Source organism: Poromitra crassiceps (assembly GCF_964638095.1).
Source record: "Poromitra crassiceps genome assembly, chromosome: 1".
Classification (NCBI taxonomy): Eukaryota; Metazoa; Chordata; class Actinopteri; order Beryciformes; family Melamphaidae; genus Poromitra; species Poromitra crassiceps.
In genome coordinates, this window is record NC_139623.1 from 32680837 (window position 1) to 32693850 (window position 13014).

The following is a 13014-nucleotide window of genomic DNA, read 5'->3' on the forward strand; positions in this document are numbered from 1 at the left end:
AATCCCATCTGCCTCTTAATCAGACTGCTTTAACGGTCGTCAGATGAGCAACTATCGCAGGAACCCTTCTTTCTCCATGCTTTGCCTTTTGCCACCTTATTTGAATTACAAATCCTATCCCAGTTCTATGCACGTCGGTTGTGAAAATAAGACTTAATAGTGAATTTGTATCCATCATGTCAGTTGCTATAAAATAGAGACTAGCCTATAGGCCTATATTTATAGTCTGATGTGTTTTGTGCAACAGTAGTACAGAGAGATTTTGTAACTGAGCTTTGCTTTGCTGGAGGATGTTAGTCTGGGATCCAAAATAAAGAATGCCAGTCCTCAGTATACAATATGTCGCACAACCGTTTTCAAACTTGATTGATAATTGCAGCTAGAGAGCTGCAACGACATCATGTGGCTGGATTTATACTTGCATCCATTGGTCACAGACTACTTCAAAGGAAAAATCCTAATTGGATAATGAAACGTTTGCCTGGCCCTAGAGAAATGAGCAATGGCCCTCCTTACAATCTGGGAATAAATTACATCCATAAATTACCTAACCACTTCAGTCAGAAGAATATAACAACAAGCGACCATTCTGCTTTGCCTCCTCATTCATTGTATCCTGAGAAAACAAGTTAAGACAGATTATTACTCAACTCAATGACCTTTAGTACCTCTCTATTCATAAGGCACATATTGCTAATGACGAATTGACTTTTGTGAGACAAGAGCAAACACTCAGGTCCTTTCAAATTCTAGTCTCAGTCTGTGAATATTTAAACTCATAGACTTCAAAGTTGCAGGGCCCAAGGCATTCTGCGACTGGAACGTATACTCGTAAATGTGGGTTAGGCATAGTATAAGTAGTGTGCTGAACCTATAGTGTGTTACAAGACATATGTCTGAAGGGAAAGAGCATACAGCATAGCACTGAAGATGACAGCTTTACTTTCTGTGGCCTTTCTGCTGTTGGCGACACAAGGGACTCTCACACATGGAGGTGAGTTGATCATTTGAACTGGAAATTAGGGATGCACAATATATTTTGTAATATGTCGGTATCTGTCAGATGAGTAAAATAACAGCAATGTTAATATCGGTTATCGTCATCGGCCAAAATGTTCATATTGAGAGGAAACTGTGGTAATCTATGATTTATGGGCTTTTCCAAATGTTTTAGAAATAAAGAAAGACATTACTTTCTCAAAAAATTTAAATTCATTCTTGTGTTTTTCAGTAGCCTATGTACAAAATTTGCTTATTATAGAAAAGTTTTTTTATACAGATCATATCGACATCGGTAAATATTGGTTATCGACCATAACAGTAATGTTACATATCGGTATCAGCCACAATTTTCATATCGGTGCATCCCTACTGGAAATATAACCTGAAGCAACCATCAACCAGCCGTGTCTGCAGTTCTGTGTGCATCATATGATGTAAAACATCACTATAATGTACGATATGATGTGTAGGTCCAGAAGCTGTGCCCATCAGACTGTCTGTACAGAACGACCTGTCCAATGTGACGCCTGAGTCCTACTCCAGCTTTGTGGTGGAGGGAGGGGTGCTGCTGGGCGCGCTGAGGAGGCTGCAGGAGACGCAGCAGCACTTCACGTGAGATCACATATTCATGAAATACCTCTTATAGTTTTTTCTGGTTGCTTATACAGTAGACAGCACTATCTTTGAAACTTTGTGGGTCTGACCATAACATTTCATCCACATCACAAATTATCGCCTGGAGTGCTGTACCTAGGCCTGGCATCCCCCTCTGATCGATGTCTCCACAAGCTTCCTCCATTGGCTGTAGAACGGCTATGCATGGGTGGGGCTGGTGATCATACACCTTCCAACGCTATGCAGAAGAATTCTTCAATAGGATTTAAAGGAGAATTTCGGTATTTTTCAACCTGGACCCAATTTTCATATTGTTTTATGTATAACTAACGTGAAATTGTAGAAACTGATGCAATATTGACCAAGATTGCTTCAGTTGGCAGCCATTTTTCCCACATGCCCCTACTGCACTAAACAAGCTTGTTTTTTTTTTAAATCACTGACAGGATCAGATTATTCCAAAGGGATAGCTTCCATACTGCTCACCTGGCGCAATCCAAGTCTCCACAAGCCCTGAGATGCCAAGTTGACTTGAAAAGACGTCATTTACACCCTGTTTTTAGCTGAAATCTGCACTGTAGCCAGGTGCTCGAGGAAGAATAAATCTGGCAAGTTCAGCTGCACATAAGGCTATATTTCAGCTAAAAACAGGGTGTAAATGACATCTTTTCAAATCAACTTGGCATCTCAGGGCTTGTGGAGACTTGGATTACGCCTGGTGAGCAGTATGGAAGCTATCCCTTCGAATAATCTGATCCTGTCAGTGATAAAAACAAACAAAACAAGCTTGTTTAGTGCATTAGGGGCATGTGGGAAAAGCAGCTGCCAACTAAGCGATCTTGGTCAATACTGCATCAATTTCAAAGATTTCTGTTCACATTACTTAGTTATACATATTTTTTTTTAAATAAGGTCCAAGTTGAAAAATACAGCCATTTTCCTTTAAGAACGGAGAGTACCTATGGGGGGGGATTGAGTGTGATGAAAAGCAGGTGACCTGTGAAGCAATTGTGGACCAAAGCAGCCCTTCTTCTTCACCTCCTCGTACTCAACTTCCTGACTTCTTCTCCTGCTCTTTCTCCTCACACTCCTCTAGTTCTCACCCATCTTACACTGTACAATATTGGCCTCCACTCTTTTGCATGTGGCCTATTCATGTGTGTGTGTGTGTGTGTATATACACACACACACACACACACACACACACACACACACACACACACACACACTTTTTTTCAATTGTAAGTGGAGGTTCACACATTTGTACATGCTCACACTAACCTGTATCTGCTGTGTAATGGACCCTGTGGGGGTGGTTCTCCTGACTCTGTGTCCTGCCAGGTTCACAGTGCAGGAGGACCCAGACTTCGGCCCATTCCTGGAGAGTGTGAATGGAGTAGCTGGGAGTGAGCGTGAGCAGACGTTCTGGGAGATCCTTTCAGAAAGCTCAGGGGAATACAGCAAGCTGGATGTGGGTGAGTATCCTCCCAGGAATACATCCACACAGTATATCTAAGCATGCCTTCATGAGCCAGGACGACTGCTTATCCTTTTACTTACTTGCTAAGCCAGGAACTCCTTTAGTGTGATTATTTCCCATGTGAAATTATATTATGACGGTATCACTCTGACTCAACATTTCATCTGGTCTTTTGTTATTGACGCTTCTTTTTCTTTGTCTTTGTCATTCGTATTGCTATTCATTCATATTGTTCTCTACAACACTGTCAACACAGCAATCAATGGGCTTGTGCATGTTCTGGAATATCACTATCTCTGAACAAAATCTTTCACAGGAGTTGGCTGCTACAAACCCAAAGCAAATGAACACATCATCCTCCGCTTCAGCACCTGGTCCAATGAGCCGCATGGTTCTGCATGAAGTCTTCAGAGTCAGAATAGAGCAGAATCAACAAAATTTTCTTTTTTGCATTCATAGCAATTTGTGGCATACCTGGTGATGTTCAAGACAGTGCTTTTGTAAATATTCATACATACTAATACTATGTGTAAGAATATAGTCAAAAGCAGCAGCTCACAGGCGCTGTATCCTGCCAATCATCCATCGAATAGGCACAGGACATAAAATATGCTCGCGAGTTTATGGTTGTAATCTTGAACTGCCTTCCATATTGGCTTGCAAAAATATCAAACGAAACAAATAAGTTAATGATCAAATAGTGACAATTGTTGAAAAATGTGTAACACATATTTACATTTTGTGAGTGTGTTTGACCAATGACTCACCTTTCTGTTTCTTCCACAAATCATTCAGATGTTGTAAAAAACAAACAAACAAAAATATGGGACAAAAGGAAAATTTGGAAGAATACAATGACAATATATCAAGAAATCTTGTAGGCTAGGAACTCCTAGTCTCTTTAATTGTCTTAAATGATCATTTAAAGTCTATTTAAAATCAGTTTAATTGCAAATAGCAGAGATCTATAGTAGTTAATAAAGCATCCTAGCTATGCTCATTTGGTGGTTTGACTTAGAATAGGGCCAGGGTCTACTTACAAACATAGAAAATATTACCGGTATGTGACATTGATATATTCCAGCCCATGTGTGGGTGCTATAGAAAATAAAGCTTGATGTTATAACAATCATATCAGTTCTTTTGTCCTATTTTTACACCACTACATTAAAAAGAAAAAGAAAAATGTACATAAAACAACCCCATAAGTCGTACTACACTCTTGTATGTTAATGCTGACCTGCCCTGAGCTCCATGCCCAAAGCCCTTTGGTGAGTAACAAGATTAGGGTTTCAGCTTATTCCAGGAAAGGTGGAGTGGGCAGGAGGAAGAGGAGGAGCCACAAGCCACTTCTCAGTGGTCTCTCTCTCTCTCTCTCTCTCTCTCTCTCTCTCTCTCTCTCTCTCTCTCTCTCTCTCACACACACACACCCCCCGCCCCCCCACACACACACACACAAACCATAACATAAGAGATTGATCAGATCAGGTCAAAAACTATCGCTCATAATATAGCACTGACTCAGAGAGCCTGAGGCAGTGAAGTCTTCTCGTCAAGCTGGATAGTCCCATATGCATACATGCACAGAGGAGAAAAGGTCTTCAGAGATATTAATTCCACAATCATCCAGTTCCACTGATCTGTACCACAGCGTCCATACAGTGGATGAAGTAGCAGTAAATGTAGCGAGGCTCTGCATTGTACATGCTGTCTGTCTTCCTGTTTCGTTTCATCTCTCATCATTCTACAGTCACAACACTGTTTCTCCACCACCTTTTAGCCTGCAGATGCTAGAAAATGAAAAAATAAAAAATAAAATAAACAAACAAAAAACAACAAATTGTTACTGCATACTGTGTATAAACTTCCACAGAGTAAGACAGCAAATACACAGGTTTCTCTTAGTGCAATGATTAACCACATTGAAGTGCATTAGCCTTTGAACAGAGGAGTCTGTCACTTCTGCTGTGAATGTGGGGAATGGGGAAGCCACTCACCACAAGGTATAGCGCAGTCGCAAATGCAGGGGGCACATTGGGAGAAGAAGCGCTTCCAGCCAGTCTCCTTCTTCTTGCAGTTGTCTAAGCGGCTGCAGCCTTCTTTGGGAGGGCCGAAGTAGCTCTTATATGTGCAGGTGGAGGCACAGGTCCCATTCAACTCCTTCTCATTGATCTCAATGCGTCCCCGCTGACACATTCCTGAGAAGACAATATGAACAAAGGGGACTGGACAGAGCAGCAGGAGATCTACACTGAGGACGGGGTTAGGGCCATTCATGAATACTGTATGTATTAGGATTACATATTATGTATGTAATACCACCTTGATGCTACTGCTGCTGTAACACCAGAATTTCCCTACGGGGATGAATAAAGTACTCTATCTATCTATCTATAAGCCGTTTTCCCACATGCGCTTTGTACCGCTAAATGACCGGAACGTGGTCTAATGCCTTCATGTGTGAAAGTTGTTGTTCCGGTATAAGCGCGACCCCGTCATCGCGGACATTTCACCAGTTTCGAGCCAGTCAGAAGAGCGGTATGCGCGATAACGGACACAAGTGTGAAACAGGTCCAGTCATTTCCCGCTATCAGTGGGCGTTGTCTCAGGTGGTGTCTCGAACGTAGACCGGGACATGCGAAAATGACGCTTCCATTCCACGTCGTCAAAATTGTTCAGAGCATCTTCCCAAAATAAATTCCCTCCTGGTCTCTCTCGCTTCCAGACGGCTCTAGTCTCACGCAGCAGCGCAGAGGTACTTAACACTGCCATCATCTGTCCCCGGTTTAGTCTATCTTCATATTCTGCACGATGTTGAGCGGAGAAGACTGCGAACATGAATCTGTTTCTGTTCGCACGTATATCCCTTTCCATTTTCGCCTTAATTTGTCTGCGTCGCTGTCTACGTTTGAGGAAAAAGCGCGTCAGCAATATTATCAAAAGAGTGGACGCCGGCTCCATGTTTGTTTGTTGTTTTTTTCTGACTGGCCTCAGTGGCCTGCAGCACAGTTTATACGTCATGACCCCAGGCCACTCTCCTCCGCCCCCCGCCCCCCGCGCCCCACCCCACCCCCCAACATACCGGCTATTTGACGACTAGATTCCCACATGCGAGCGCTCAGGTGTGAAGGGAAATTCCGGGAAATGTCCGATATTGACTTACAGGTAATTTTCCGGTACGCATGTGGAAAAACGGCTTATCTATCTATGATCGATTGATAAGTGACCCCTACCCTGATATATTGTACTTGTGTACTGTGCGGTCATATGATGAGCTGGGAGTCAGTTAGGGCTGGGTATCATTTAAAAATCACACTCAGGTGTTGAGATAAGCAGTGCAGACATCAGGTACTGTGACAGGCACAAATTGTGACTAAGATAAGATCACAGTTAAGCAATTGCAAATGCATTCAACACACACACACACACACACACACACACACACACACACACACACACACACAACTGCCCACTTCCAGGTGACTTCTTAGGTGACTACATCTTAGGTGACTACAGCACAACTAACTGATGACATCACAGTTGGGCAATTGAAAATGCATTCAACACACACGCGCGCACACACACATACCTGCCCGACTGACATAACTTCCGTCACAAATTGTGACTAAAGGCGGTGACAGGGTTCTGCGCAGCCTCGAGTTGGAGCCTCGCCGTGTTGTTTACAGAACTTGCAATCATGTCGGTGGGGGGACATTTTATTGTCCCTCCATTTCAAAACTCATTCCGGTGAGCCTGCAGAAGGCTTTGCTAGATGAGGGACAAGCACTGTTAAATGAGGAAATGGCGTGGCGTATCCTCATTCCTCACAACAAGTACGTCAGCAGATACATGCGCGGCCCAAGGCAACGGCCAATCACAGCTCTTGTGCTCGTCACGTCACGTCTGCGTTGACGCCACAGAGTCACATTTTCGAGGAGCTGCACGCCCCCTCCGCCGATAGGACGGCCAGCTGCGGCGACCCCTCAGCGCAGTCGGCGATGGCGATTTCGCGTAGGCACAAAACCAGTTTTAGATCAAGAAGATCACAGTTGCTCCAGTGACATCACAGTTGAGCAATTGCAAAATTCAACATTTGCTCAAGTGACATCACTGGTGACATCAGAACTGCCTGATGACATCACAGTCTAGCAATTGCGTGACATCACTTCCAGTTGAGTGACATCACTTGCCAGTGACATCACTCGCACGAGATGGATTCGCCAGGTCAACTGCTGACCTACAGGTGACTACATCAGCCAGGCAGTTATGATGTAATCGGTGATGTCACTCGAGCAATTGTCTTCTCTTAGTTAAAATTGGTGACTATACTTTTTTACACAAGATGGATTCACCCAGGACAACTACTGACCTACAGGTGCATACGGACAAAGTCACGTATAGAAGTGGCTGCCCCGCTTAAAAATTATACCAGTACCAATACGAGTACGCTCCGGAAGTCTTCCCTTAGCACTAGAGACTGGTAGGTTTAATGCTACCTCTGAAGAGGACAGACTCTGTTTACTATGCGAGTTAAGCGACTTTGAAAACAAGATTATTTTGTTGTTGTTGTACTGTACTGCATACGATGATGCAAGGGATATACTCTTTAGTAAAATGTCCTCTATTTATGTTGACCTTTTTGAGTTGGATGATTATGAGAAACGAGTTGCGTTTAAAAAAAGGAACATTCTTCATAGCAAATTTGATCTGTCAGGCCTGGGAACAAAGACAGAACATTTTGTTTAAAGAGTGATGTAATGATCTGTGTTGTTGTTTAAGCAGTATGTTGACTTGCGATTTGTGTCGACTTAAATGTACCCCTGCAGCGCTGTTTTATGTTGTATGTATTTTGTTTGTGTCTTGTCTTGTGTCCCTCATGGGCTTACCATGAGGGTTGGGCACCTTAGGGTGCATGACACTAAAATCAATCAATCAATCAGTACCTTAAAGGATACCGATACCAATAGAGTAGCTACTTCATTTGATACTTTTTTGTCCTTGCTGAATTGCCAACTCTGTCACATACAGTACACCACGCTCAACTTCACCACCACAGACTGTATGGTTGTAGCTGCTGTGGTAGTGGGCCAATCACATATCACATTAAATCAAATAACATGGTGATTGGCTGTGAGCAAAACCATACAAATAGCAATTTTCTTTCTAGATCTATGTACAAAAAGGATTGAATGCAGGTATCGTTTGACTGGGGAAGTTTTGATACTACTCGGTACTGGGTTATTTCAGTCGATACCTTAAAGGTTTTGACTACTGATCGATACCTAGCGCAGTCAGTACACCTGGTGAGTCTGGCGGGTGTTCACTCACGGATGCATGTAGGTCTGGGGGTCCAGAGGCCGTTGGACTGGCAGGATCTGGTCGCGTCCCCCACCAGCATGAAGCCGGGGCGACAGGCATCCCTCACCACAGATCCCACCCACCAGTCATTACCGATCACCATGCCGTTATGGTCCACATCTGGCCGCCCGCAGTTCACTGGGAAGAAATCACAAAGGGAAAGCAAAACACAAGCAAATCTCTTAGAGAAGACAGTTCCACACTACAGATTACTTGATCAGACTTGTGTTTCTCTACATGTTTAGGCAGTTTCATCTCATGTGTATCAGTAAACAATGTGCCAATCGTTGTGTTGGTGGTAGTCCAACCTCTGCACAGGGACTTGAAGCCAACCCAGCAGCAGCTGGAGTCTCCACATATATCTCTCTTCAGCTCCTGGTGCTGTCCCTTACAGCCTCCTAAACAGAGGGGCGCTGTGCCAGACCAGTATGTGCCACCCGGGACGTCTGGCTGGGGAAGCCACTCTGTCTCACCTACAGTAAGACATGTTGCTTTTTTTAGTGTGTATAAATGCCAAACTGGACAGAGAAACATCCAAACCAGTAAGGGTTCCTTTTTTACCACTAGCCATCTCACGGGCTACGTGGCGCGCTCGATTCCTCGCCCTGCAACTCGCATACGCAGCTCGACCGCTGTGCAGGCTCACTTTCTCTTATGACATGACTGATGATGTCACAATTTAAAAATAATAATAATAATGATTGGATTTATATAGCGCCTTTCCAAGTGCTCAAAGCGCTTCACAGAATCATTATTCGTTCACACCATTCGTACCGTACCGGTGGTTCGAAAGCGTGGCAGCCACACATCGGCGCTCAACGGCCCCTCCGACCACCATCATTCATGTCTACATTCATACCAATCATACGATTTTTGCATCACTGATGACATCACAATTGCTTTTATGACAGCACTGATGATGTCACAATGCCTATGACATCATCAGTGATGTCACAATGCACAATTGCTCAAGTGACATCACTTCCGGGACAAAATTAAAACAGAGAACATTGCCCACATAGCCTACTCCCTTTTATAATAAAAAAAAAAATAATCCAATGAGAAATGCATTTCAGGCTCAAAGGCTGAGATAGACAAACAGAAACAAATGATTACTCTTGTCAGGTGGGACTCCAAACAACCCATGACTTGTACAGGGCTACCTACGACATAAGGAAAAAACAAAAACTACACACACACACGTATGTAAAAAAATTTTATGTATATATATATATATGTATATATATATATATATAGACACACACACACACAATGGTATATCTTACCACTACCTTCCCCTTCTCCTATCGATGCAGGCAACTGAGTGAACCCCCTGTGCAAGGACCCCAACAACAGCAGCAGCTGCAGCAGCAGTGGGTATAATCTCATGGTATCCGTCTTCTGTTCCCCTGGAAAACTGCAGATGAATATATTGCTCATATCCGAGAACTGTGAGCCTTGATCCTATTGTTATCCAGCGAGGTTCTGTGCATAATTCTCAGTTATGACCCATAAAGCCATTAGAAGCCATATTAGAAGGCATATTATGCCTTCCCTAACTCTCTGAGTCCAGAATGAGGAGGCAGAGAGCAGTGACTGACGCTTACACTAAGCTGTGTGCTGGCTAATCGTCTGAAGACAGCTAATACCACTGTAGATATCATGCTGTTACTAGAGATACAGCTTTGCCATTGCTTTATCATCACACCTGACTACAGCAGCTTTTATAGGACCAAGGCAAAACTGTTGTAAGTTTTACAACTTTCATTCATACTTTTGAGTCAAGTTAGAATGGGACCCATTCATAACCTGGCTCCAGACCTTCTAAGTCCCGCCCACTCCATGGCTTTGGCTGTTCTAGAAATGGAAATAAGTTTATGAGTTGACAATTCAGACTGAATATCAGGCTAACCCATTCAATCAGCAGTAAGATACACTGCATGTCTACTTGCAAACTTTCTGTATTGGGCAAGCACTTGAATATCTTTTCTTTGACGGTTAATCGGTTTGGCATCGATTTCATGTGCAACTTTCATGTGTGTAACTATGTTATAGTAATGCATTATGTATATTTTACTTTTAATTGTTTAGTGTCTTTGGGTGTTTACAGGCTTTTCACCACTCTATCCTATCATGCAATCCCAGAGTATGTTTTACTAATATGGGGTTGAGAAAAAATATACATTACAGCGACCCCACATGCATGAAAAGCATATGACCTGTCAGAGCGCATTAACAGTATTAAGCAGATTGTTATACTGAGTCTGTCACCACCTAATATCTAGTCTGACTCACTAGAAGCAGGCTGCGGGGATAAGCTCTGCCATTGGTGCTGACCATGTCAGTCGCAGCGGAAGGGAAATCCCTTTCCGCTGCTTGCATGCCGCTCTCAAATGGCTCCGCCGCTGTGAACCAACAACACTAGCAAGCAAGCTAGTTCTAGCAGCTACACGCTGAAAATGGCAAGTTTTAACAAAGATTTGGATTGTGCAATGAAGCAGGCCTGCTTGGTAGTTTCGGTGGATGGTTGTAAAGATAACCGAGCCTTTTTCCCCACTGTACCAGAGTGAGTGTAGAGTGTAAGAGGAGCCAGACTCTCTCCTGCGCTGGTACAGCGTGAAACGGAAATAGTCTGGCAAACGAGACTACATATCAGTCCCTGGGTCAAAAGATCAGTCTATATTTTGTAATAATTATCAGCAGGGGGTGCCATAATGATACTATGGATGGAGACCAAGCACTGAAATGGCACAGTCAGTGCAAGTTCTTACTGTGTTACAGATACAAACAAGACGATTTTCAAATGTGAATTTAGCAAAAACAATCTCACAAAAGATTTATTCAAGTTGTAGATTAGGCATCATAAAATACACACTCTCCACATATTCAACCAAGTTGGCTGAATCAACTGAGCCGCCATCTCAAAGAGAATGAATATCGTCTGTGCAGTGCAAACTCACCAACCCAATATCTGGGATGTTAGAGTAAGATATACAATTAATGAATAGAAAATCATTTAAAAGTCTTGGTAAATATCAATTCCACAGGCTCTGCATTAGCAAACAAAATAAAAACAGATGCACCACCTAATATAGGCTTACAATAAAGATTGGTCAACACCACATCTTTTTGTCGAGGGAAGCCAGGGCAATGTCATCCCTCCACCACTCGATTTATTAATTTCTCCCCAAGTGCCTCACTTTCTTTTTGAATCCTGGGCTCCATCCGAATAGTCACTACTCCGAACTCCTTTTCCTACCTTTTCCTTGACCTTGCCGGAAGCAAAACACGCAATGTGTCTCCCCTCCCCACGTAGGCTACATTAAGCTCCTCCTATTTGCTAACAAATTAATGTTTCGGGTCACCAGTGGCGTATTGACCCCAGAGAAGCTTAATAATGTAGCCTACGTAGGGCAAAAACAAAACAAAACAAAACAAGAAACAAAAGCATGTTTTACTTCCGGTGAGGTTAGGAGTGACTATTCGGATTCAGCCCTGAGCTGTGGCTCAGGATGTAAGGGTGTACCATTGGTTTAAAGCAGCTAGGGGGAGCTCTCACTTTGTGAAGGCTTTGTAGTAGCACCTGTGTACAAAAGGAACCGGACCGAAAACCGCATTTCCTGATCACCGAGGCTCCTCCCGCTGTCTCCACTGGGCTGCCTGAGGCAGGCTGTGCAGGACTTGCTTGCTTGTATCATTTCAGCCGCATAAGTGCCCTCTATGGGTTGAACCCTGCTTTTTTCTCCCCCTCAAAACTGCACAAAATGTGGTACAACCTGACGTCACATTGTACCAAAGACTATGGGATTTCAAGATAGTAACTCCCCCTGTACCCTTTCCCGGCTCCTCACAACTCCAGCATTTTCCTACCAATATGGCACTACAATACACACAGCTCATTGGCTGTTTGTGTCACTTGACCTGTTAATCACCTGTTAATTGATTACAATCGCCTGTTATTTTCCTACCAAGATGGCCTATGATGTAACATAATACTATCAATAAAAGCCACTATAAGCATAAATAGAAATAAAAGGAAGGAAATGGCATTGTGTTGCTGTAAATCATTCCCAACCTTGTTCATACTAAGGAGCCCTAATTAGTTCACATTGGGGCCATGGACCCCCAATATGATGAGATTTGGTTTCTCAGATGCAAATCTGATTTATTTCTATTTTTATGTAACCTAGATATGATTTTGTCCAGAATTCCATATTAGGTTGAGAGACAACAGAGAATCTTGGAATCCTCTCAATGACCACTGGTGGTCCCCTGACCCCACATTGAGAACCACTCAACCAGGAGGAGGGAGGGGGAGAATGTTGTGTTTGTGCTGCGGCCAGCTGCAGGCTACTCGCTAAACGGGCCTCGTGCTAAACGAGAGGAAAAGGCAGAGGGCGAATCTTTCATGGTGCACTGCACCTTTTGACATGAATCACGAAAACCCCCCAAACGAAAATGAAAACCCGACTTCATGGCGGTGTATAGGACAAGTTGGACAAGTTAATAACGTGCAGAAATCTCCCATTGTGATTACATTAGAGCGTGTTCAGAGCGGT